General features: G+C 36.9%; 1 protein-coding gene and 1 non-coding gene across 3 annotated transcripts in view; one reads left to right on the top strand and one right to left on the bottom strand.

Annotated features, from left to right (window-relative positions):
* The window catches only part of Htr7 (5-hydroxytryptamine receptor 7), a 90,986-nt gene that overhangs the window by 15,379 nt on the left and 51,912 nt on the right, over positions 1-23,695 (top strand). The gene's annotated exons all lie outside the window — the stretch shown is intronic.
* On the bottom strand, positions 9,061-9,164 carry LOC124096597 (U6 spliceosomal RNA). Its single transcript, XR_006852902.1, has one exon. It is a non-coding gene; the product is annotated as a U6 spliceosomal RNA (small nuclear RNA).

Below are 23,695 nucleotides of genomic sequence, written 5' to 3'. Positions count from 1 at the left end.
AAGGCTTATGCATGAAAGGAATATGGACAAGGCTTTATTCAAAAGACAACCCGCTTGGAATGAGATGGACATCATTATCCAAATTACGTGTATAAAGACACAAATGATGTAAATATACTTTGTATACAATCAGAGATATGAAAAATTGTGCTCTATATGTGTAATGTGAATTGTAATGCATTCCTCTGTCATATATAACAAATCAGAATAAAAAAATAAAAAGTCAACCCTTTTTTCCACCAGAGGACACACTCAGGGGAGAAACCTTTTGTGTGTAGACAGTGTGAGCGAAGTTTTGGTGTAAAGAAAAATCTTAGACACCAGAGGACACACTCTGGGGAAAAATATTGTGTGTGTAAAGAGTCTGAGAAACCCTATACCAGTAATTCAAACCACATTGTGCATGAAGGCACACACTTAGGAGAGAGTTCTTTTGGGTGCCTGGAGTGTGAGCAAATGTTTAGCAATAAGTCGTCCCACAAAAGCCCTTGAAGTCCCTTAGTTGAGAAGTGCTTTTTGTGCAAGTATTGTGGGCATGGCTTCAACTTGATCTGTGACCTAGGGGTCTTATGGTGTATGGTGAGATATGCATATCTCACCATACACGAGAGGACACCCTCACAGGAATAACTTTGCTTCATTACAAAACTGTAGCCAATGTACCATTTGTTCATGGGTATATTATGAAGGTAGAAAGGACCCAGAGTACTCCAGACAATTTGAATGTGACCCAAGAATCCCCAAGAGATTCTCAGAGATCAAGTAAAGATTTGAAGGACAGAGGAGTCAGGTGAAGGGGTGGGGTTTGGGGTTCCCTGGATTTGTGGGAAAATAAGGTCTCTTTGCTCCTGAGAACTTTTTCCTATTGTATTTGTACAAGTCCACACTTCTCAAAGACTACTCTTAGCCAGTGACCGCAGAGCAGGGCTACTAGGGCAGGCCTGTTTTGGACATTCTCACAACCTCCTTTAACCGCATAGCAGCCCATGGTGACTCTGCCAGTTCTTCCTTCCATCTTTCCTTCTCCCCAGTGGCTCTCCCCACCTTCCTTCATGTTATGGTTTGAATGCTTTGTCTCCTCCAAACTTCATGTTCAAACAATTGCCAATGGAATATGTAACAGTACTGAGTGGGGTCTGTGGGAGGGGTTAAGTCACAAGGATGAGGCCCTTGTGAATGCAGTTCTGTGCACTTATAAAATGGCTTGATGGAGTGAATTCACCCTTGGCCCTTTCACTTGCTGCCTGTGAGGACACAGTGGTCCTCTCTTTCAATGAGTGCAGCATCAAGGCACCATCATGGTGGTAAGCAGCCCTTACAAGGATAAGGAGCTCTTGAACTTGGGTTTCCCAGACTCTTAATACTGAAAGAAAATGAATTTCTATTCTTGATAAAAAAAAATCAACTTGAAACTCTAAAATTTGAAATGATACATATGTATATCAATAGTATAAGAGATAAATAAATTGTGGTATATTTACATAATACTATCCAGAAATAGTTATCAAACTTGAGCATGCAATGGAACTACCTGGAGAGCTTATTAAAACACAAATTTATGTATAATTTATATTAGATTTCAGATATTGCATCATATCTTAAGTCAATATTTTGGGGTCACAAACATAATGCTGAGCATAAGAAACAAAGTATTAAAAATACATTCATGTGATCCCAGTTATATAGAATTTGAAATAAACAAACAACATTGTTTAGGGATGTACCCCAAAAATAATGTAAATAAGATGAAGGAAATATATATCTTGAGAACTAGGATAGCAATAACTTCTAGGTGGGAAGGAAATTGTGATCAGAGAGGCATGTCTCTGAGGTGGTATAATGTCCTGTTTCTTGACAAGAATGGTAATTACATGAGGGTTTGCTTTAAAACTATTGTTAACACATCCATGAATATTATAGGCACTTCCCAGCATATGCATTTTGTTTTATAATAAAAGAGACAAAAGTAGTTATTTGATGACATCTTGTGAAGGGTATATTTGGATCTGTATTAGATGTATGATGAATCTGAGCAGATAACAGTTATTGTTTTAATGCTATCAGCAAATGTTTGTGTTTAGCTTCATGTATGAGGGCAGGGGTCCTCTTTGGGTTATTCACAGTTACAGGAACTCATCTGGCTTATTTTCAAGAGCTGTAATATTTAGTTCTTCTGACTGATGTCTGGCTGAAGTCTTGCTTCCTCACCAGGTACTATGACTCATTCCCTTTGATGGTATGAGTTCTGCTGTTGGTTTTCATTCTGCTGTGATGAGCAGTTGTAGGGCCATTCTGACTTCTCCAAATCGCCTTTCTCTTCGAAGGAAGTCATCTGTGCTCATCATATCTGAACTTCTTTTGCAGCTTGTATTTAGGTTTTAAGAATGGACAGAATCCTCTTACAGCTTTGCCTTTAGAAGGTAAGAATGAAGAGAAGAAACAGGCGTTTCTGCTTTGTTCTTTCCAGGAGACAACACTTCCCACAAACAACTTCAGTTTTCTTCTTCTGTTAACTAACAAGAAGAAACACCTCAGGGGAGAAATGGTAACAGCTAATAGATGTTTATTGCTTTATTGTTCACAGACCACTTTCACTTGCAGAAATCTCCTTTGAGCCTCCCTGTGGAATTGTGAGGTGTACATTATTCACTCTACTTGATATGGGAGAAACTAAAGACTCAGAGAGCAGAAGTGACTTGTTTAAGGACATACAGTTTGTTTGGATGGAACTGTGCTAAAACTATTCAATCACCAGGTTTCTTATATACATATATGTACTTATTTAAAGAAGATAGCAAAAGCTGAAACATGGGCCATTTTGGAGCTAAGTCTTAGATCTTAAAAGAAATTGACTGATGATGAAAAGGCTGGAGAGTAGCCCAGCAAGGGAAGAGCACACGGAGGTAGTGAATCTGCCTAGTAATCTCAGACAAAGGAAGCAGGCTAGCCTTCTGAGTGAGAGAATAGCCTCAGAGAAGGGAGTCAGTGGGTCTCTCTACCCCTTGCAATAGATACTGATGGTTGCTTAATCCCAGTCTCCATCTTCTTCCTATGGGAATCCCTGTTTTTGCCTGGAGATATGGCTGCTCTGAATAAAGAGAGCAGTTCTTAGATTCCTTTCTAGCTAGGTGTGGTCATAGTACTAAATTTGGGCCCAAGAGATGTTAGTGACACTGTGTTTTGGCTTTCTGGGGACTTCCTTCAAGATGATTGGTGGATGTGTTCTTTTTTGTCCTTTCTCCCACCTGTTGCCTGGAATATGGACATGGCAGATAGAGCTCTGGCTCTGATAAACCTGGAGGATTAATAATAAATGTTACCATTTATTAGTCGAACCTTCAGCTACATGCTGAATGTCTTATTTAATCTTCACAACAACCCCATGGGTTAGGGTCTGTCCTTCGCATGTCTCCAACTTACAAGTAAGGAAAGGCTTAGAGAATTTAATCAGTTATCCAGGGGAACCTGGAATCTTGAATCAAATCTGGATGTTTCAGAGATGGTGTCTTACCCCTTAATATTTACAGAGAAGATAATACTGCCTGTTTATGGTAGATCGTATATCCTCTTTAAAGATGAAAATCAAATAGGTTATGTAGTTATGGAGGACCACCTAGAGACATGAGGTCCTAGAGGCAGGAACATCTTAGTCATCTCTCTTAGCTTGAAACATCCTTTACAGTGAGCAGGGGTGAGGTGTGGAGGGGAGCTAACCTTGGTGTACATGAGGGTCCCCATATATTCATACTTGTCCAGAAGTTCTACTCTTGACATGCCTGAGGTCAGGTTGTCCCTTCAACTGTGTCTATTCACTATTATCCATGCTAGTTACTCCCTGGAAAAATGGCTGGTTGGATTCAGCCAATGAAGAAGGATAACTGAGCCAGGGAAGGATAAATGAGGGTGAGGGAGAGGTCACCCCCAATTACCTGCCTGTAGAGCCAACTTGCACTTGCTGTGCCCCTTGACTAGAAGTCACTGCTGTCTTATGGTGGCTCTCTTGTGGCATGATTCCTTCCTTTGGGTCCTGTATGTGACCCCTTCTCTCTTCCTTATGGGTCTGGGATGTTCTCTTGTTGCTGCATTCTCCCCTCCATGGATTCCCAAATCTCCATGAGTGGTTTCCCTGAATTATTCCAATTTGTATGTGCAATCTGTTTCTTCCTGGAACCTTGATTGATAATTTTTGAGATTGCATAGTCCAACCTTCACATTCTGGGCAGATCTTTCATTATGCAAAACAATGTAGTTCTCTTCACCCAACCCCCTCATCAGACTAGCCTGGAACCTTCTCTTTCACAGCCTAAGGTTTATGTCTTCCCAAACAAAGGAATGACTTATTCTGAGGTGAATTTTGCACTTTCCCAGAATGCAGAAGCAGCTTGAAAGTATATCTCCTTTTTTTTTTTTTTTAAAAAAAAGATTTTCCTTCCTGATAAATGTCAGTGTGGTTATGATTAATAAAATGTAAATTTACTTAAGAACATTTAAGCTATCATAGTAGCTTTTTGTCATTCTGTATTTTTTCAATCAACTGATACTAAAAGTATAATTACTACTAAGTGTGGGTTTGAAAAATGTTTTGACATTTGAAAGCGGTCCTCATTTTTAAAAAAGAATGAAATCCCTGGGCTAAACATTTTAGCTTATGTGATCAATGCTGCCGGAATTGTGCCCCTCCTGAGTGTTGCAGGAAGCTAGTTGGTGCCATTCTAAATGAGGATCCTGGCCTGTAGTCTGGGATGGTACTTGGGGTTTTGTGTCTGATATATGCTTGGAGGAATAATGCTGAATTGAAGCCATCTCAGGAACCAAGAGGACAGTTAGGACTGGGGGGAGGGTTCCCAGAAGTAGAAACCAGGTATCAGACTAAGCATTTGAGGGGCCAATTTGGGGTTCTAACATGGCTTCTGTTGCTTGAGCAAAAGTAGAGAGAAAGCAAATCATGCTTTGAGCATAGTGTAAAGTTTGTGTCCTCATTTAATCCATTAACTATCTTCCCAGGTAGAATTCATATCCTTTTTACAGGTAGAAAAATTGAGGTTCCGAGTCCTGAAACATATGGTCCATAAGGGGACAAATTCCTCATTCTCAGAGCATTGGCACTTTTGTGTCAAAGTTGTTCATGAGCAAACCTTCAATGTTGTAAACACCTTTCCAAAACAGGAAGAGAGGAGAAGGAGATTTCAAGTTACTACAATGCATGACCCCAAGAACAACATTAAAACTCCTACTCTGTTTTCTTAGCGTAGTTTTTCATTTAGATTATGGTTATTTTTGGTACAATTCTAACAAGGTTGCTTATCTGGCTTCCCAGTTGTCAGATTAGAAGCAGAAAATTAGAAAAGGAATATGAGTTGCTCATGGCAGGCACATTAAAACAGCAAAAAGTTGGAGCCAGAGTTTCATAGTGGAGGAGGAAGGTAGTTTCCTCCTTTCTAAAATGAGTGGGTTGAACAGATTAATCTCTGAGGTCCCTTCCAGCTCTAAAAATTCAGTGTGTTTAAGTTAAAAAGCTATAAAAAGCTGTAGAAGAACACATAAGAATGAAAAAAATCCTAGCAATCTAGACCCAGTATGGGGAAAATAATCCTAGATTGCTGTTCCTGTGGGTATAACTGTGTCATAGTGGTGTACCTGATGTTTGTAATAATGACACTGAGTCATCAGGGGAAGATGGGGTTTTGTTTTGTAGAAACTGTTTCAGAATGCAAGAAAGCAAGCAACAAATTACTTTTGGAGAGTTTCACTCAAAAGTGCATATCAAAATTTTTGCTGCATAAACATCCACTGATTGGGAAATTTGCTTTGAAGATTTTTTACATTTAGTTCTCTAATGATTTTTGTTGTCATATTGTATTTAGGTTTCCATTCTTTTTTTAATCTTATTTTTTTGGTGGGGTTCTTTTTTTTTTTTTGTCTTTTTTGGAACTCGGGGTTGAACCCAGGACTTTGCAAATGCAAGGCAGACGCTTTGCCCCTGAGCTACATCCCAGCCCAATTTTTGGTCCATTCTTGCTTTCTATTACTGTTATGAATTAAAACAACTATCTTTGCACATCAAGGAATTGGTGTACAAGGGTTGGAGCACATTATACAATGGTCTATCATTTCAAGCAGATTTTATTACTATTTAGAAGAGCTTTTTTAAAAAAATTGGTTACTATTATTAAATTTATTTTCACCGTGTATAGTGCATATGCTTTTTGTTAGACATATTGGTATATGCTTCTATTACATAAGTGATTTCCTAACATTAAACTTTTCTTGCATTCCTTAGATTAATCAATGGTCATCATTAGTGATTCTTTTAGCTTATTTTAAATTCTGTCAGCATGTTATTATAGATTTTTACATCTCTATTCTGTTGTTGGTCAGCTTTTTGTTACTGTAAAAAAATACCTAAGACAATCAATCTAAAAAGAAGGAAAGGTTATTTTGGAGGTTTCAGTCCCTGGTCAGCGATGAGGCAGCACATCATGGTGAAAGTAAGTTACAGATTATCTTGATGGTTGTGAAATGATATCTCATTATGTTTTTTTTCAAAAAATTTTTAGTTGTAGATGGACACAAGATCTTTGTTTTATTTATTTATTTATTTTATGTGAGGCAAGCACCCAGTCACTGAGCTACAATTGGAGCCCCTTATTATGGTTTTGATTTGCATGTCACAAATACTTAGTGATATTGAGATCTTTTCATATGCTTATTGGGCATTTGTACATTTTCTTTGAAGAAATGTCTAAGTTCTTTGCCCATTTTAAAATTGTGTTTGTTTTTTTGTTGTGGGAGTTATTTTTATATATTCTGGATATGAACTCCTTATCAGATATATGACTTGCACATGGTTTTTCCTTATCACTATCTTGATTGCTTTGAAATGTACTAGTTTTTAAGTTTTCTAGGTCCAGTATTTTGCTTTTATTGTCTGTGTTTTTGAAAGATCATTGCTAAATCCAATGTTATAAAGCTTTCCTTCTATATTTTCTTGTAGGATTTTTGATTTTGGGCCCTACATTTAGGTCTTTTATCTATTTTGAGTTAAGTTTTTTATGTGGTGTGAGGTAAGGATCCAACTTTATTCCTTTGCATGTGGATATCAGTTTTCTTAGTACCAGTTGTTGAAGAGATTATTATTCCCCATTGTGGGGTCTTTGTACCTTTGTCAAAAGATCATTTGACCATATACATGATAGTTTATCTGGAGACTCACTATTTTGTTCTAATCATCTATAAATCTTTCTTTATGCCAGATTGTTTTGATGATTATAGTTTTGTATTAATGTTTGAAATTAGGAAGTATTAGTTTTCCAATTTTGTTCTGTTTCAAAATTATTTTGGCTATTCCATTTGAATATTGAGAGTCCATGTGAATTTTATGATGCATTTTTCTATTTTTAAAACATGCCATTGGGATTTTGTTGATGATTACATTGACTCTATTAGTCACTTTTAGTAGTTATGGGTTTTTTTAATGATATTAATTCTTTTAATCCATGAATACACGGGTTTCATTTAATTTTGTCTTTTTAAATTTATTTCACCAATGTTTTATAGCTTTATGTGTGTAAGTCTTTGACTTCTTGGTTAAGTTTATTCCAAAGTATTGTATTCTTTTCAATACCAATTTAATGGAATGGTTTTTAAATTTTCCTTTCAGATTGTTTATTGTTAGTGTATAAAACATGGAGCTGATTTTTGCATGGTGATTATATAATCCTGCAATTCTGCTGAATTTTTTTCTTAGTTCTAAATGTTATGAGGGAATATTTAGAGTTTTCCTCTCTGAGATCATATCATTTGTGAGTGGGAATAATCTTACTTCTTCATTTGAAGTTTGGATGCTTTTTAAAATATTTGACTAACTGCTTTGGCCATGACATTTAGCATATACCATGTTGAGTAGAAATGGCAAGAATAGGCATTCATGCGTTGTTTCTGAACTTAGAGTTTCTGAATTTCAATTTTTCATTATTGAGTTTGGTATTAATTTTGGATTTTGGGCTTTTCACATATGGTGTTTGTTATATTGAAATGATTTTTTTTCTGTCTGAAGTTTGTTGAGTGCTTTTATCATGAAAGGGTGTTGAATTTTGTCAAAAGCTCTTTATGCATCAAGTGAGATGATCTTGTGTCTTTTGTCCTTCATTCTGTAAATGTAGTACATTTCTTTTCTTTTGAGATAGGATCTTGCTCTGTTTCCTAGGCTGGCCAAAACTTGTGATCCTGCTTCCTCAGCCTCCAGAGTAGCTGGGATTACAAGTGTGTGTCACCATGCCCAGCTCTTATGTAGTATGGATATATTGTATATTGATTGTTTTTCATGTGTTGAACTGTCCTTGCATTCCAGTAATAAATCCTGCATAATATTGGTGTATAATCTTTTAAATATTTTATTGAACTTGGCTTGCTAGTAATTTGTTGAGGATTTTTGCTTCAATATTCATGAGAGATATGGCTTGTAGTTTTCATTTTTTAAGTATCTTTGTTTTGGGTGTATTTTGGAAATAAGGACACAACAGTGAAACCATCTGGTGCTGGTCTAGAATTTAAAAAAAAATCTTTTAGTTTCTTTTATTATTTTTGATCTATTTACATTGTCTAGTTCTTTGGGAAAATTTATATTTATCCCACAGATATTTCAAGTGAACTCAATTATATATACACTACCTAATATGGTTGTCTGTGTTTTCTTGCTTTCTTTTATTAGTGTTTTACTGATTAATCTTTGTTCTTCAACTTTTATGGGGAGGTTGCTGGGTATCAAACCCAGGGCCTTGCACATGCTAGGTAAGTACTCTTATCACTGAGATACAGTCCCAGTACCTCTTCAACATTTATAATTTTTTTTAGAGGAGAAAAATTTTATTTTGGTGATCACGGTTGTCCACAGACGGTTGGCTCCATTCCCTGGGACTCCAGGTAAGACAGAAGAACATCATGGTGAAAAAATGTGGTAAAGGGAAGAGGAAGCAGCTCACATGATGATCAGAAAGTAGAGAGCAAGAGAGAGTCTATTCTCCAGATACAAAATATATGCCCAAAAGGTATGGCCCTAAGAAAAATATGGAATGCTTCACGAATTTGCGTGTCATTCTTGTGCAGGGTCCATGCTAATCTCTGTATCATTCCAATTTTAGTATATGTGCTGCCAAAGCGAGCACCATTTTATGATTCTTATACTTGTTTTTATTTTAAGCTGTGTCTTGTTGAACTTTTAAAAAGGTAAATTTGAGGCTACTTCTTAATCACTTAAAAATCATGTAAGTGATTTTTATGACTTTTCTGTCTTTGGTTTTCACTTTTGTGAGAATCTGGAAGTGGCTACTACTAGAATGTTAGGCAGATGTCATTTCCAGTGACATTTTCTTATATAACTCTGAACTGAACGTTTTGATTTTGATTTCTCTCCTTTAAATCGAATCTGTTTCCATCCTGTTGATTTTTCTCAAAATACAACTTTGATTAGTTATTTCCTTACTTAATGTTCTTCACTGTCTCCCTTTTGTCTTCAGGATAAATTTAGGGCACTTTTAGTGGCATTTAGCATTCCTGACCAATGGATGTATCTTCCATTGTCTCCCATGAAGCCCTTACACAGATTAGCACTTCAGTTGAATTCATTTCTGCTTCCTCCTCCTCTTTCATACATTCCTTATAATATTTTATGTTAGAATTTCCTCTAGCTTTTATTCACATATGGGTATTCTTTTCCATCTATCCGCATCCTACTGGTCATCCTTGGCTCAAATCTGACCAGTTCCATTGAGTCATCAGAAAGTGAGCTCTTTTCCTGTGTGAGGGAAGGAAGGGGCAAAGAAGGCAATGATTATTTAGATTCTAGTTCTTGAGATAGATGGTACATTTATGGTGTCCTTATTATTATTATTACTATATTTTTTGCAGGACTGGGGATTAAACCCAAGTATTCCCACATGCTAGGCAATCACTGTAGCACTGAGGTATAACCATAGCCCTTTATTTTATTATTTTTTAAAACATAAATGAAATAAATAATGGATAATAAAAAGAATCATTCATGGACCAATGTTCATAATGTGTTAAATATTAAGAATTATGATTAATTCCCTCTTGTGTAACTGCAGCCAAAAAACAAACAACAAAATCCCCACAAATGAACATACAAACAAAAATCTCTATTCATAATTTATCTTTTATCTGCCTAATTAGAGCCTGAAGTCTTTAGAATTAGGGACTTGGTATTATCTTATTTCTAATCCCAACAGCACTATGCCTTATGCTGAAAACCAACAATTTTGAAAATCTGAATAATGGAATCAAGATTATGTTCCAGTCACTGAGTGTATACATGAAGTACTTTGACCACTTCAAACAAAATCTAGGGTTTTTATGAAAGAATTTCATATTCTGATTTATTTCATCTTTTTAAGAGAGTTACCCAATATTTCTGAGAGTTAGATGCTTCTGAAAATGAGGAGTTTAAGCTCTGTGACATATTATTTCTTCTCTTTTTCAAGCTCTTTAATTTCGTATGCCTTTTTGTATTCAAACCAGTTTGGAGACTTCCTAAGTAAACACTAAAGAACTATAAGAAACAACTATGACCTGTATTTCAGATCTGAGGAGTCAAAATTCTCATCAAATAATGGAATAATTCTCATGTTGGTGAGAAATTGCTAAGAAAGTTCAAGAGAGGATTATTGAACTTCAACTTAGTAGAAATTATAATTGTATTGTTTTAAAAAATTTTTGAATTTTTTTTAGTTGTAGTGGACATAGTGCTTTTATTTTGTTTATTTATTTTTATGTGTTGCTGAGGATTGAACCCAATGCCTCACATGTGCAAAGAAAGCACATTCTACCTCTGAGCCACAACCCCAGCCCCTATAATTGTATCTTAAGTAAATGAAATAACTGAGAGGGAACATTAGCAGAGTTAACTGGAAAAATTTCTTCTCTTTGGGGGCATTAGACATAAGTACAATTCTAATACAATTTTGGGGGCTATTATGTATTTTAATTTAGGCTAGCCTTATCTCTCCTAGTTGTTTTAGTTTAGGGTCTTTAAGATGTAGAACATCCCTGCAATGATTAGGAAAGATCTTTCAGATGGAAGATTTTATTACTTGCAGATCCTGGTGGATACTTAGTATGCCTATAGCCCACACACATGGAGATCATGGAGTATAGATAGAAAGAGAGGGAGAAAGGCACCTGTGGGCCAATGCCTTTGTTGGATTCAGAGTATTACCCAAACAAGTTTCCAATCAGGAGTTTTATCTGGTGGGTTTAAAGCAAGCAAGCACAAGTTCTGGGAGGTCCTGCTGTGACTAAGGCTTGGTCTTCATGGTGTTTCTATGCAGTTGATGTGAGGTGTGAATGGCAGTGGAATCAGTCAAGCAGGCTGAACCTAAGCTGTCACATAGTGAAGTGGCCCCCAGGGAGCTGTTTATAAGGCAGGACTGACCACAATGAGGGTTGACCACAAAGAGGAACTGTGAGGGTTCTAGAACTAGCAAGTATGTCGAGAGTGACCAACTTCTGGTATGAGATGGTGTAACTTACATTTCAGAGGGTTGTGGAGGCAATGTAAAATGATAAGAGTTAACTTTTATGATCTCTCCATGAACAAAAATGTTTACATACATCTGAATCACTCATCTCTCTTGAGCATTTTCTCAATTATTTACTTCTGAATGTTTCCTTGGTAGTTTCTACTGAATCATCTTGGTGAATTCTATTCAGCGTTCAATGTACAACTTAAATATTAAGTTAACTTAAAAGTTATCTATGTAACCTTCCTCTAACTTCCCAGTTGAAATTAACCATCCTACAATCTATCTCCTCTTCACTTCTTTAGTTATGTATTATATTCTATTTACTACGTAGTACATAATGTGTGTGTGCATATACACATGCTTTGATGGAACTTCCCATATATTATCTTACTCTAAATATGCATTGTACTGTCTGCTTTAAGCTTAAATCTTCTTGTGGACAGGCACTTGGTGATCTTAATTTTTCTTTGTGTCCCACCTAGGAACCATAACAGTTACTGGTCCATGATAAGTGCTCACAAAAGAGAGGGGCTTAGAGCAAAGCTTTCTGCATATCACTTTTAAATGAAATATGATATAGAAAAATTAAAATGTATAGAAGAGATTAAGGGGAATTTTATTGGTATAAATTTATTAGGTAAAATTTGTGACATTTGATTCTTATAATTATCCAAAAGAGCAATAAAGCTGATTTAATAAACTTCTAGTGCAATTTGTGTTTATGGAAGGCAGTTGCAGCCCCATTAGTCTAAGTATCCAATTTAATTTTCTTCTTCCCTTACTCTCTCTCTCTCTTTCTCTCTCTCTCTCCCTTCAGACCTATCTTGTACATCTTTTTGCGTGGTATCAAAAAAAATCTGGATTCACACAGATGAGTTATTGCAAATTGCAGCATTTTAAATAACTTGCTTTCTAATTTAACTGATGCAGTAGCTCAAAAGGGAAGGAAATGCTTGTTTAAAATTAAAATCACAGCAAGAAACAAGTGCATGCAGTATTAATTGTTAAGTGTTCAGTTTAAAGAGTCAATTAATGGATTACTCAGCCAGTTTAATTTGTTACAGAAAATACCTTATGAAAATATCTTGTCATTTATTAGAGTGGAACACACAAATGTCATAGGATTATATTTGCTTGTTTTACATTTTTATGGGAATAGATGTGCGTAGGACTGCATTTTAAAAAGAGAAAAAATAAAGAAGACCAGTAATTTTCTTAATGAGTGTCACATTCTAAGAAGTTCAAATATGTCTCCATGGAAGCCTTATCTTGAGGGGCCCAGAAAAAAGTAGAGTTACCAGGCAGCACAGATGAAAGCATTTGGGGGTATCCCTAGAGTTACAAGTTGATAAGGGAACATAAGGGTGATGCTTTTTATCACACTTTTAGAAAGAATTAGTATGTTTTAACAATGAAATTTGAATCCAGTATTTAGCAGAAGCCTGGGAGCGGTTCAAATACCCCGTGACTAGAAGCAAAGGATGTTGGCATAGGGCAGGTTCTTGAGTCTGAACCTTCCATTTTTTACAGATTGGAACTGCAGTGATGTGTGTGAAAGTCTCTAGAACATTATCAAATATGTGTATACTAAATATATATTTCCTTGAAATAATGAATAAATAAATCAGAAAAGAGAAAGAATAATAACAATCTTTACAGTATGTCTCCTGTCTGCCAGACACAACATATTAAGTGTTCATTGCAAACCCAGCATTGAACTATTATTATTCCCATTTTAAAGATAAGACAGTTGAGACATTAAGAGATCATGCAGTGTGTTCAAGGTTGCACAGCATGTGTATACCCTGCAGAGTGTGGATTTGAGTTCTGGCTCTTTGATCTCCTTGAGTCCAAATGTCTAACCAGGACACTACACCAACAAAATGCATTTAGCAAGTACAGTGCTTCCTCTAGTGATTTATTTTTGTTTAATTGTAGCTGATTTTATGTAATCATGCCAGGCTGATCTTTCTGTTTCGTTTATCATTTCCATGGAAATATCGTGATTCTTAATTGTTTCTTAACCTTGAACAGAATGTTTGCCAGCAGCATTTAAAGAAACAGATCGTGTCTGGGCATTTGGACTGATGAAGGGCATCTGATGTTCCCAGCAAGCCTTTCACATTCTTTTCAGTTCAGACAGATGCACTGATGCATGAGGTGCCTCCCTCCTGACACACTTTTATCGTGGACAGAAGAGAAGAAAATAGCATTTAAAATAAAAGCTGTTGGTTATTTTATTTTATTTTTCTAGTTTACATTTCAATGATTGCTGATTTTGTGGATTGGAAAGACTAGTCTTGAAGACCATATAGGGGGAAAAAGATCACAAAAGAAAGAGTCAAAGTCTTGAGAATTGCAGGGTCTTTTTTCTACTTTCAAGAGCTTTTTGTTGTATAACAATACAAAGCATAGTGTAGGAAAAAGGAAATAATATTTGTTTCAAATGATTGTTATTTACTTCTGGTCTCAGCAGTCATTTAGCTGGCAGATGTGCTGAGAAACTCAAGAAAGGACTCACAGTCTCTGGGGAAGAAGGAGGAGTCAGTGCACCATTATAAAATAATGCTCTATTGTATCATGGTACTATGTATCAAGTGCTATAGGATCTCAATAATGGGGGTAAATAGCTAGGGGTGGAGTGCAGACAGGAAGAACTTCACCATGGAGGTGATTCTTGAGCAAGGTGTTGAAGGGTGAATAGGAGTTTGCCAGGTTGTGAAATGGGGACTACAAGTGCAGATTCTTGCCTCTTTGGCCTGTTTCTGTTTCTCTGCATTTTTCATCTACCTCTTCTCTATCTTTGCTTTAATGTTCAAGGGAAAAAGCAACTGAAAATGACAAATTGAAATAAAATACTTGTTAAATTTTTCCTATTATTTTTAATAAGAGGCCTTAAGAAAAGAGTTACAATTGATTATTTTGTCTTACTTTAAACAAAGTATAGGTGGAGGCTTCATTTAATTTTATAGTACTGCATCAGTATTAGTTGGCTAATTCTTAGTACAAGTATGCAGATTGAGTTCCTGTAGAAATAGAGATCAGAAACAATATTTTTTAAAGTTTTAGGTCTAGATCCAAGCTAAATTTTGGCCTCCAAATGACTGGCTTTATTTGTTTTATAAGTCCAGTGCAATTTTTTGTAGACACAAGTGTGGAGGTCTTTTCTAAGAATTTAAAGTCTCCTCTATATTGTATTGGGTTCATAATCATGGATGTCCCACAAGAGCTCTGTTTAAATGTTTGTTTTTTTTGATTCTTTAAAAATATGAATGCTTGGGCTGGGTCTGTAGCTCAGTGGTAGAGCACTTGCCTAGCATATGTGAGGCACTGAGTTTGATCCTCAGCACCACATAAAAATAAAACAATACAAAAATGGAAAAAAAATCTTAAAAATATATGGATGCTTAATTTATTCTGGTTTTGAAATAGTAGTTATTATATATATTAAGAAACAAGCTTCTGGTAAACCTGAAGGGGTTCTGCAACCCACTGTCAGAGGTCTGAAGGATGATGGCAAAGCACCTACATGCACACGTTGACCCGAATTATCCAGATAATTGCTGTCACCTCTGGGACCCCGTGGCAATGCCATCAACTACTCCTTCTAATGGTTGTCTTTCTTGTGCCAGGCCTCTCTCCACTAGATGGTGCTAATACTTGCTATTGCAGCTTCAGCCCAGGGTAAGGGTAATTTTAGCAATAAGGGTGAATCTGGTATTCAATAAATATTTACTGAACACTCATGAACCAGACCCTCTAGTGGTTGTGGGCAGTGGGTGAAAAATATAACTAGGGTGCAGATCCTGCCCTTGGGAGGTTATACTCTTATTGTCGTACCCAACTAACAAGGGAGCAACTAGAAAAGGCCATGAGAGAGAGGCAACCTACCTGGGTTCACATCCTGACTCCTCCCCGGATTAGTTTAGGAGCTGAGTGACTTGACTTCTCTGAGCCTCAGTTTCTTCATCTGTATGATGAGAATGATGATAGTACCTCCCTCAAGAACTCAAGAGTTAAATATGTGAAGCAGCTTACCACTGCAGCTGGTATGTGATGGTGTTCACCTCCTGCCCCCAGCTGTAGCATGCTTGCCCAGGGAGCTTTGTTAGTATTATTTACTAGTGGATCTCAAAGGTGCCTGGCCTGAAGCAGGCACTCTTCGGCAGTAAATATATTGAGTGAATAAAGGAGGGTGAGAAGGTGGCTCTGTGAATCTGGCTGAGTGTGTGAGATGTGGAAGTCTGGGTCTAACAGGGACTCAGAAGCTCTTAGGTTTTCTTAGCTTCCTCTAGATTTCTGTCCTGGTCATTCTAAAAGAGGTCTCTTTGTCCTTGCAAAATGCCCTTTGCATAAGAGGGTCTTCCTGAGAAGATACAGTAATGCAGAGGCTTGTTTTTCCATGTATTCTTCTGGTACTCTGGTACTTTCTACCTGAGGACCTCTTATGGGGTGGCTGGCCTCTCTGGGGCTGCCTCCACTTCTCTGTCCGCTTCTCCTGGGTACTTTCTTTCTACATTGATCAAACATCTTGAAGGCAAATGTCAAGACTAGGAATAAGAAAAGCTTAATTTGTCACATCGAGTACAGCTGTGTGTGGAATTGCAATTTGCATCTTAATGTCCTGCTTATTCCAGAAAAGTGGCATTTTACAGATTTCCTGTATTATTAATGAATTTCAAGGCTTTGTAGTTTAAAAAGAAGAGTTCAGGTAATAACCAAGAATAAGGGAAGTTAAACTCTGTCAGGTTTTCTCACTCTTACTAGATCTCATCACTTTTCCATCTGTTGATGCATTTCATAGCCCGTTCCTACCTTAGGTGTATAGATATCAGGAAGAAAAAAAATGAGCATGGAAATATTAGCTAAGGCATCACATCTGGGTTCCTCATTAGCTTCAAATTTGCAAGAGAATAGGTTCAGTTAAAAAAACAAATCACTGACCTGCATAGAGAAACATGAACAGACGTGTAGCAGCAGGCAAGTACCACAGCATTTTCCAGCCACCCAGGTGAATGAACTCTCATCCTTAGCTGAGGCCTGCCCTTGGCCACTTGGCATTCCTAGAGTATGAAAGCCCCCCTGTGGTTATCATGCTGGTTGGGATGTGCAGGGTTTGTCATGCTGAGTATAGATCAGGTGTTAACCAGCCTGATCTACTAAATTATGTGTATTTAATGAAAACATAGATTGGTTCAGGTCAGAGAGAAACCTGGGCATATGTGCTGAGGAAGTTCCCTTCCCGGAAATGCCTGGAAGGAGCAATATTTAAGATGGAAGCCAGGTGGTGTGAAAGTACCTTGCTGAAAGGCCACCTCCCTATGGTTACATGAGTTTACGTGAGAAAGCTCTCTCCTGGGGTGAAAACATCCCCGTGTTGCTTAGAAGGCAGCTCAGTGACTGCTTTCCTGCTCTCCCAAGTGGGAGAAGTGGCCCTGAGGGCTGTGAGACTTTGTGGATCCCAGCATTCTTGTCATCCAGTGTTAAGGGTGCTGGCTGAGAAGCAGCAGGAAATCTTGGGGAGAAAATCAACACAGTTTGAAGGATGAAGTAAAGGATAAGAATGAACCATAACGTTATTTAAAATGTATCACAAAATGGAGGCTTGAGGTGAATTGGTGCAAGTCCAGTGCTGTTTCTTGCCTAAAATGCTGTTACCTAAGGCCCTGTTTAGGATTGATGGGGAAAATACAGGAGTGCTGTTCAGTTACTAAGACCATATTTATTTAGTGCCAGTCTACTAGGTACTGAGTCACATGTTACATGGAGAAATGTGTGAATGCATGTGTGTGTGTGTGTGTGTATGTTTGTGTGTGTATGTGTGTGGGTCTTCTTGGTTGTGGGGGCGGGGATCACAGATTGATAAATGGGGGACATTGCAAAGTCAACAAAGGAATTTGCATCTAGGATTTTAAAGTCTCTGAGACTTTACTTGGCTTTTACTGAGAAGATGGAGTTCAAAGTCTCTATCACTTCTTTGATTTTGATAATTAGGTTTGTCTGAGTGATCAAACACTTTTGATGTTTCTAATTGCCTCTCTGTGATGTCTGTGGGACAAAGAAGTCTTTTCCCATAGTTCTCTGCATGTTCCCTTCCTTCCTTTCTCCAACCGATATGTATTTAATGCCTATGTCACTGTACTAGGATTTTGATTCAGGGCTGAGCAAGGGAAAACATGGTTCCTGTCCTAATGTACCTTACATTACTGAGGATCCAGAGAAATAAGTGGGCACCAGGAATACACTGCATTTGATGAGGGGGAGATGTTTTGAGAATGCAGAGTAGGGTACTCATGAGAAGCTGGAGGTTCTTTCTGGAGGAAGCAGCATCTAGGATGATACCCAAGGAATTCATAAAAAGTTTCTTCTCAGCAAAATAAACAATCTGTGAGGTAAATAGAGAGTTTACATCTTGGGAGCAAATTTTTACACATCAGATAGAGCACTACTCTCTAGACTACATGAAGAACTCAAAAAGCTAACTACCAAAAAATCAAATAACCCAATCAATAAATGGGCCTAGGAACTGAACAGATACTTCTCAGAAGATGACATACAAGCAATCAATAAATATATGAAAAAATTTCAACATGTCTAGCAATTAGAGAAATGCAAATCAAAACTATTCTAAGATTTCATCTCCCTCCAGTCAGAATGGCAGCTATTATGAAGACAAACAACAATAAGTGTTGGCGAGGATGTGGCAAAAAAATGCACACTCATACATTGCTTGTGGGACTTCAATTTGGTGCAGCCAATCTGGAAAGCAATATGGGAATGGAACCACCATTTGACCCAGCTATCCCACTCCTTGATCTATCACCAAAGGACAGCATACTATAGGACACAGACATATCAATGTTTATAGCAGCACAATTCACAGTAACTAAATTGTAGAACCAACCTAGATGTCCTTCATTAGATGAATAGATAAAGAAAATGTGGTATATGTACACAATTAATATTGCTCAGCATAAAAAGAGAATAAAATCATGGCATTTGTAGGTAAATTGATGGAGTTGGAGAATATAATGCTAAGTCAAGTGAGCCAATCTCAAGAAAACAAATGCCAAATGTTTTCTCCTATATTGGAGATGGGTGTGGAGCTGGGAGGAATGGAAGAACTTTAGATAGGGCAAAGAGGAGGAAGTGGAAAGGAGGGGGCATGGGAGTAGGAAAGATGGTGGAGTGAGATGGACATCATTGTCCTTAGAACATATATGAAGACATGAATGGTGTGACTCTACTTTGTCAACCAGAGACATGAAAAATTGTGCTCTATATGTGTAATATGAAATGAATTGCATTCTGCTGTCATATGTAACAAATTAGAATAAATAAATAAATAAAATCTGCAACTTGATTGAAACATAATAATCATGCTCACTTCATTTAGCCCTGTATTAGGAGATACAACTAATAGCTGATAATGGAAACATGATTCATGATGATTTTTTTTTCAGGCAAAGCTGAAATCAGGTCCATAACATGAAATATATAAGATAAAGGTAAAGCCTTTCATATGATAAGCATAAAGTCCTGCTAAATGAATGGGAGAGGGCTACTTAGCAGTATGTGGAATAAAGACCCAGAGAAGTCAATCTTAAATACAAGTTTCCGGTTTCCAGACCTTCCTCAAGGAGAAGGGTTGTTTGGGAATCTGCATGTTTCAAAAGCTTCTCAGTGATTCTGATAATTCTGATAATTTTTCAGTTTGGGGAATCCCTACTATGGGCTGGAGAGTCTAGTGTATATTTCCTTCCATAAGAGGTTTTCTAAAAGTGTGAACATTTTTTAAAACTAAACACTTTAAAAGCCACTGTATTTCAGAATAATTTTACCCAGTTTCTTTTACCCCTTGAATTATTATTCCATAGCAATGAAACTCAGGAGAAGCAATTTAATCAAAGAACCATTATCTATGATTTCTAAACAGTTAGAATGAAGACAGGCAGCAGAGTTAATTTGCTTCCAATCCCTCTCTATGCAGATTATAGCTCCCTAATCTTCTTTTTCTCTGAACTCCTACTTCAATGGAACCCCTAATGTGAGTTGCATACATTTCTCAATATATAATATTTTGGTATCTTTGTCTGAGATTTACTGTATTTTAACATTTGTATGCATCTTTAAGTTAAATGCTGAAGGCTTTATAAGCACCCTGCTTTCTAATTAACAGTGGGCATAAATAGTTATTGTGATAAATATTAAAGCTATATACTAATGAATACTCACAATAAGTCTAGGTTTTTTTTTCTTCTTTTTTGCTTTCTCTCTCTTGAAGATAAGATTTATCAAATACAATGCTGGGAGGATGAATGTATAATTTGAAGAAACACTTCCCTAAATACCAATATTACTTTATATAGTTAATTATAAGATTTTAACTGCCAATGAGTTCCATTTCTTTTGTGCAAATTTGTGAATGTAATAAAACATTTTTGACTAACCAATTAAATAAAACAATATAAGATTTAATTATCAGCTTTTTAGGAATTTTATGAACCAGACTGTGTTGCCAGAATCGCTTAGGTAATTTAAGGATTGCCGCAGTCTGGCTGGGCACAAATCACGAACCATTGAAGCAGGAACAAACTTTATTTTTAAACTGCAGGAAAACACTTCACACAGCTCCCGGGGAATCCTCCCGAACACCACAAGGCTTGTCCAGGAACCCCCAGCCGGAAATATCTCTCCCGGAAAATCCTCCTCCTGCACTTTCCCAACCAATGGGAACTCTCGGGCAATCCCCGGAAATCCCCACGAGAACTCCAAAATAGTGCGAGAACTCAAAAGTTGCGGCAGAGGCGGATAGTAATGACTCGCCTGTCAATCAATACTGTTGGCAAAATGCCAGGGGCCATACAGACTGGGCCGTGGCTCTCAGCATCTCCCCCTTTTTGTTTAATTAAACAACAAGCAATGTGGCTTAGGGACCGTGCCTGTTAGGCAGTCCAATTCAACATATGGTCCTTACCCGTCATCGGATGAACTGACCTCTAGGCGTCAGCCTCCTGTCTTAGGTTGGTACCACTGCAATTGGATCATACCCGTCACTGACTACCGGTCCAGCATACAGCCATACTTGTGGATAGGCCTTTGCACCAGTGGGGGGGTGAGGTTCTTTGCCTCACCTCTGTTGGCCGCCAATTTTAGACCATCACTAGTAGAAGGGAGGAGGATGCAAAATGCCATGACACTAAGCCAATTGAGGGCTCCTTTGAAAAATTGTACCACCGGTGACACCGTCAGCAAAAATACTCCAGCACTACCACAATTCGCTGTACCAACAGATAGTTCACAGTGCATACAAGTGATACATAGTCCAGGCAAGGTCTGCAAGCAATTCAAAGCAGAGGAATCTGTCAATATGTCCATTTCCTCCCAAAGTAAATCGACTCCTTAATTGAGCATTACTTGTTGAGTTATTATTCATTGATGCATCAGTTTTTACATTTTGTTGTGATAACTATCGAAGAAGCTGTAGTTTGGTTTTATCTTTGTCTTCACCGGCACTGGGATGAAGATAGGAATTTTGGCAATGATGCTAAGAAAAAAATTATGTAACATTCCAACAGGCACTAAGAAAACAATTTTTTGAACAATTTACATTATCCTGAACAGAATTATTAAATATAATGAGAAGGAAAGGTGAAAGTAAACAAACACATCTGTTAACCTCCTTATTTGTTCACATATTAAAACAATTTTCAACAGCTGTTTACCCAATCTAAATTAAACCATTAAAATCACGAGAATAAAAAAATTCGGATCCATTTATGCATGAGCGCTCCTCACATGTGATATATGGACATACGCACATACAGACATACAACACAAAACAGAAGTGTGCACACGTAACATACAACACATAAGACAATATTAAAGGCCTTGTAGCTTTACCTAGGTGAAATCTCCATTGCAATGCTTAAAAACTCCACAGTCAAAAAATAAAACTGATCAGAAAAACATTAACCTATGTCTGTATGAGCTCAAAAATAAAATAGAACTTTATGATGTGGGAAAAGGCAAATAATAAAATAAATATTGAAAAAAGCATCCTGGTTAATCACTGTCGCAGATGTAAGAATAGCCAAACTGGAGTTCTGTATATCAGCTGTTATGGATTTGAGTCAAATCATCTTCCTTTTGGCCTGTAGAAATTGTTTTAGTTAATCTCTCTGGAATCCAAATCGGTTGCTGTTCTCCCTGTGGAAAAACACAAACAGAACCCCGACTCCAGACAATCACTGGGTCAGGACCTTTCCATTGTCCTGTTAGAATATCCTTCCAAAGTACCTTAGGCTTATGTACATTTATTGGACACATATGCCTTTCTGCAGCACTAAGCCCTGAGGAATCCAAATTTAAAAAGTTTAGAGTAAAAAGGGTTATTTTAAGTTTATCTTTGGGTGACATATACCCCTTTCCAATTCCCTCTTTTTGCTTTAGTAAGTACATTTTAATAGTTTGATGAGCTCTTTCAACTATGCCTTGTCCCTGTGGATTGTATGGAATTCCTGTTATATGAGTAATGCCAAATGATGAGCAAAATTGTTTAAAAGAGGTAGAAGTATAACCAGGACCATTATCTGTTTTTAACTGTTTGGGAACACCCACAGTGGCAAAATTTTGTAAGCAATGAGCTATAACATCTTTAGTTTTTTCTCCGGCATGAAGGGAGCCCATCAAAAATCCGGAAGAAGTATCAACTGTAACATGCAAATATTTTAATTTTCCAAATTGTGGCAAGTGTGTGACGTCCATCTGCCAAATATGGTTAGGTATCAGTCCTCTAGGATTGACTCCAAGATTAACTTGTGGTAAAAAGGTCACACAATTTTGACATTGTTTTATTATTTGTCTAGCTTGTTCCTTAGTTATTTTAAAATGCTTTTGTAAAGCATTAGCATTGACATGGAACCTTTTATGAACATATGTAGCTTCTTCTAGTGTAGAGAAAATATGTATGTCATGTGCAGTTTTATCTGCTAAATCGTTGCCCAAACTAAGGGCTCCAGGCAATCCTGTATGTGCTCTGATATGTCCTATAAAGAATGGATCTTTTCTGTCCCAGATTAGACTTTGTATAGCAGAAAACAAAGAGAAAACAGTAGAGGAATGGGAAATCCTGCCAGCATCTTCAAGGGATACTATAGCATTAACTACATACTGACTATCAGAGAATAAATTAAATACAGAATCTTTAAACATCACAAAAGCTTGTAAAACTGCATTAAGCCCCACCTTTTGAGCTGATTGTTTGGGTACTAAAAATGTAAAAGTTTGATCAGTGGTAACTACTGCTGCTGTACCATTATTTGACCCATCAGTGAATATATTTGGAGCATTCATGATAGGGGTTTTTCTTGTCATTTTTGGAAAAACTACAGGATGCTTAGACCAAAAAGACAACAAAGGATTAGATGGTAAGTGATTATCAAATGAAACATTAGATTTACACATGATTATTGCCCAAGTATTTAACTCATTAGCTAACTCATCAATTTGATCCATAGTATATGGAGTAATAATTTTATTGGGAGAAATTCCAAACACTCCCTTTGCTGCTTTTATTCCTTTGAGTATTAATTGTCCTACAGCCTCAGGATACCTAGTAAGAATAGTGTTAGGAGAATAAGATAAATGTATCCACAATAATGGACCTTCTTGCCAAAATCCTCCTGTAGGAATATTTCTTGTTGGTATTACAATAAACAAAGGCAAAGTTATATCAATTCTATCCAAATGCATATTATCCATATATGTTTCAATAATTTTTAATGCCTTTCTTGCTTCAGGCGTTAACATGCGGGGTGAATTTGGATCTGATGGACCTTTTAGGATATCAAATAAAGGTTCCAACTCTCCTGTTGGTATGCCTAGATAAGGCCTTATCCAATTTATGTCTCCTAATAACTTTTGAAAGTCGTTAAGTGATTTGAGTTGATCTACTCGTATTTGAATTTTTGGTGGACGGACCATGGTTGAGGATAATAGAACTCCTAAATAATTAATTGGAAAATTTAATTGTACTTTATCTATTGCTATCTCTAGATTATAATTTTTTAATAAATTTGTAAGTGTGGCATAACATTCTAGCAATGTGTTTTTATCTTTGTGTGCTAACAATACATCATCCATATAGTGAAATA

The sequence above is a fragment of the Marmota monax genome, unplaced genomic scaffold (assembly GCF_021218885.2).
Source record: "Marmota monax isolate L192 unplaced genomic scaffold, Marmota_monax_Labrador192_F-V1.1 WCK01_AAM20220418_F8-fsc00004, whole genome shotgun sequence".
Lineage (NCBI taxonomy): Eukaryota > Metazoa > Chordata > Mammalia > Rodentia > Sciuridae > Marmota > Marmota monax.
Note: the sequence above shows the minus strand (reverse complement) of the source record. Positions and strands in the feature narration are given on the sequence as shown.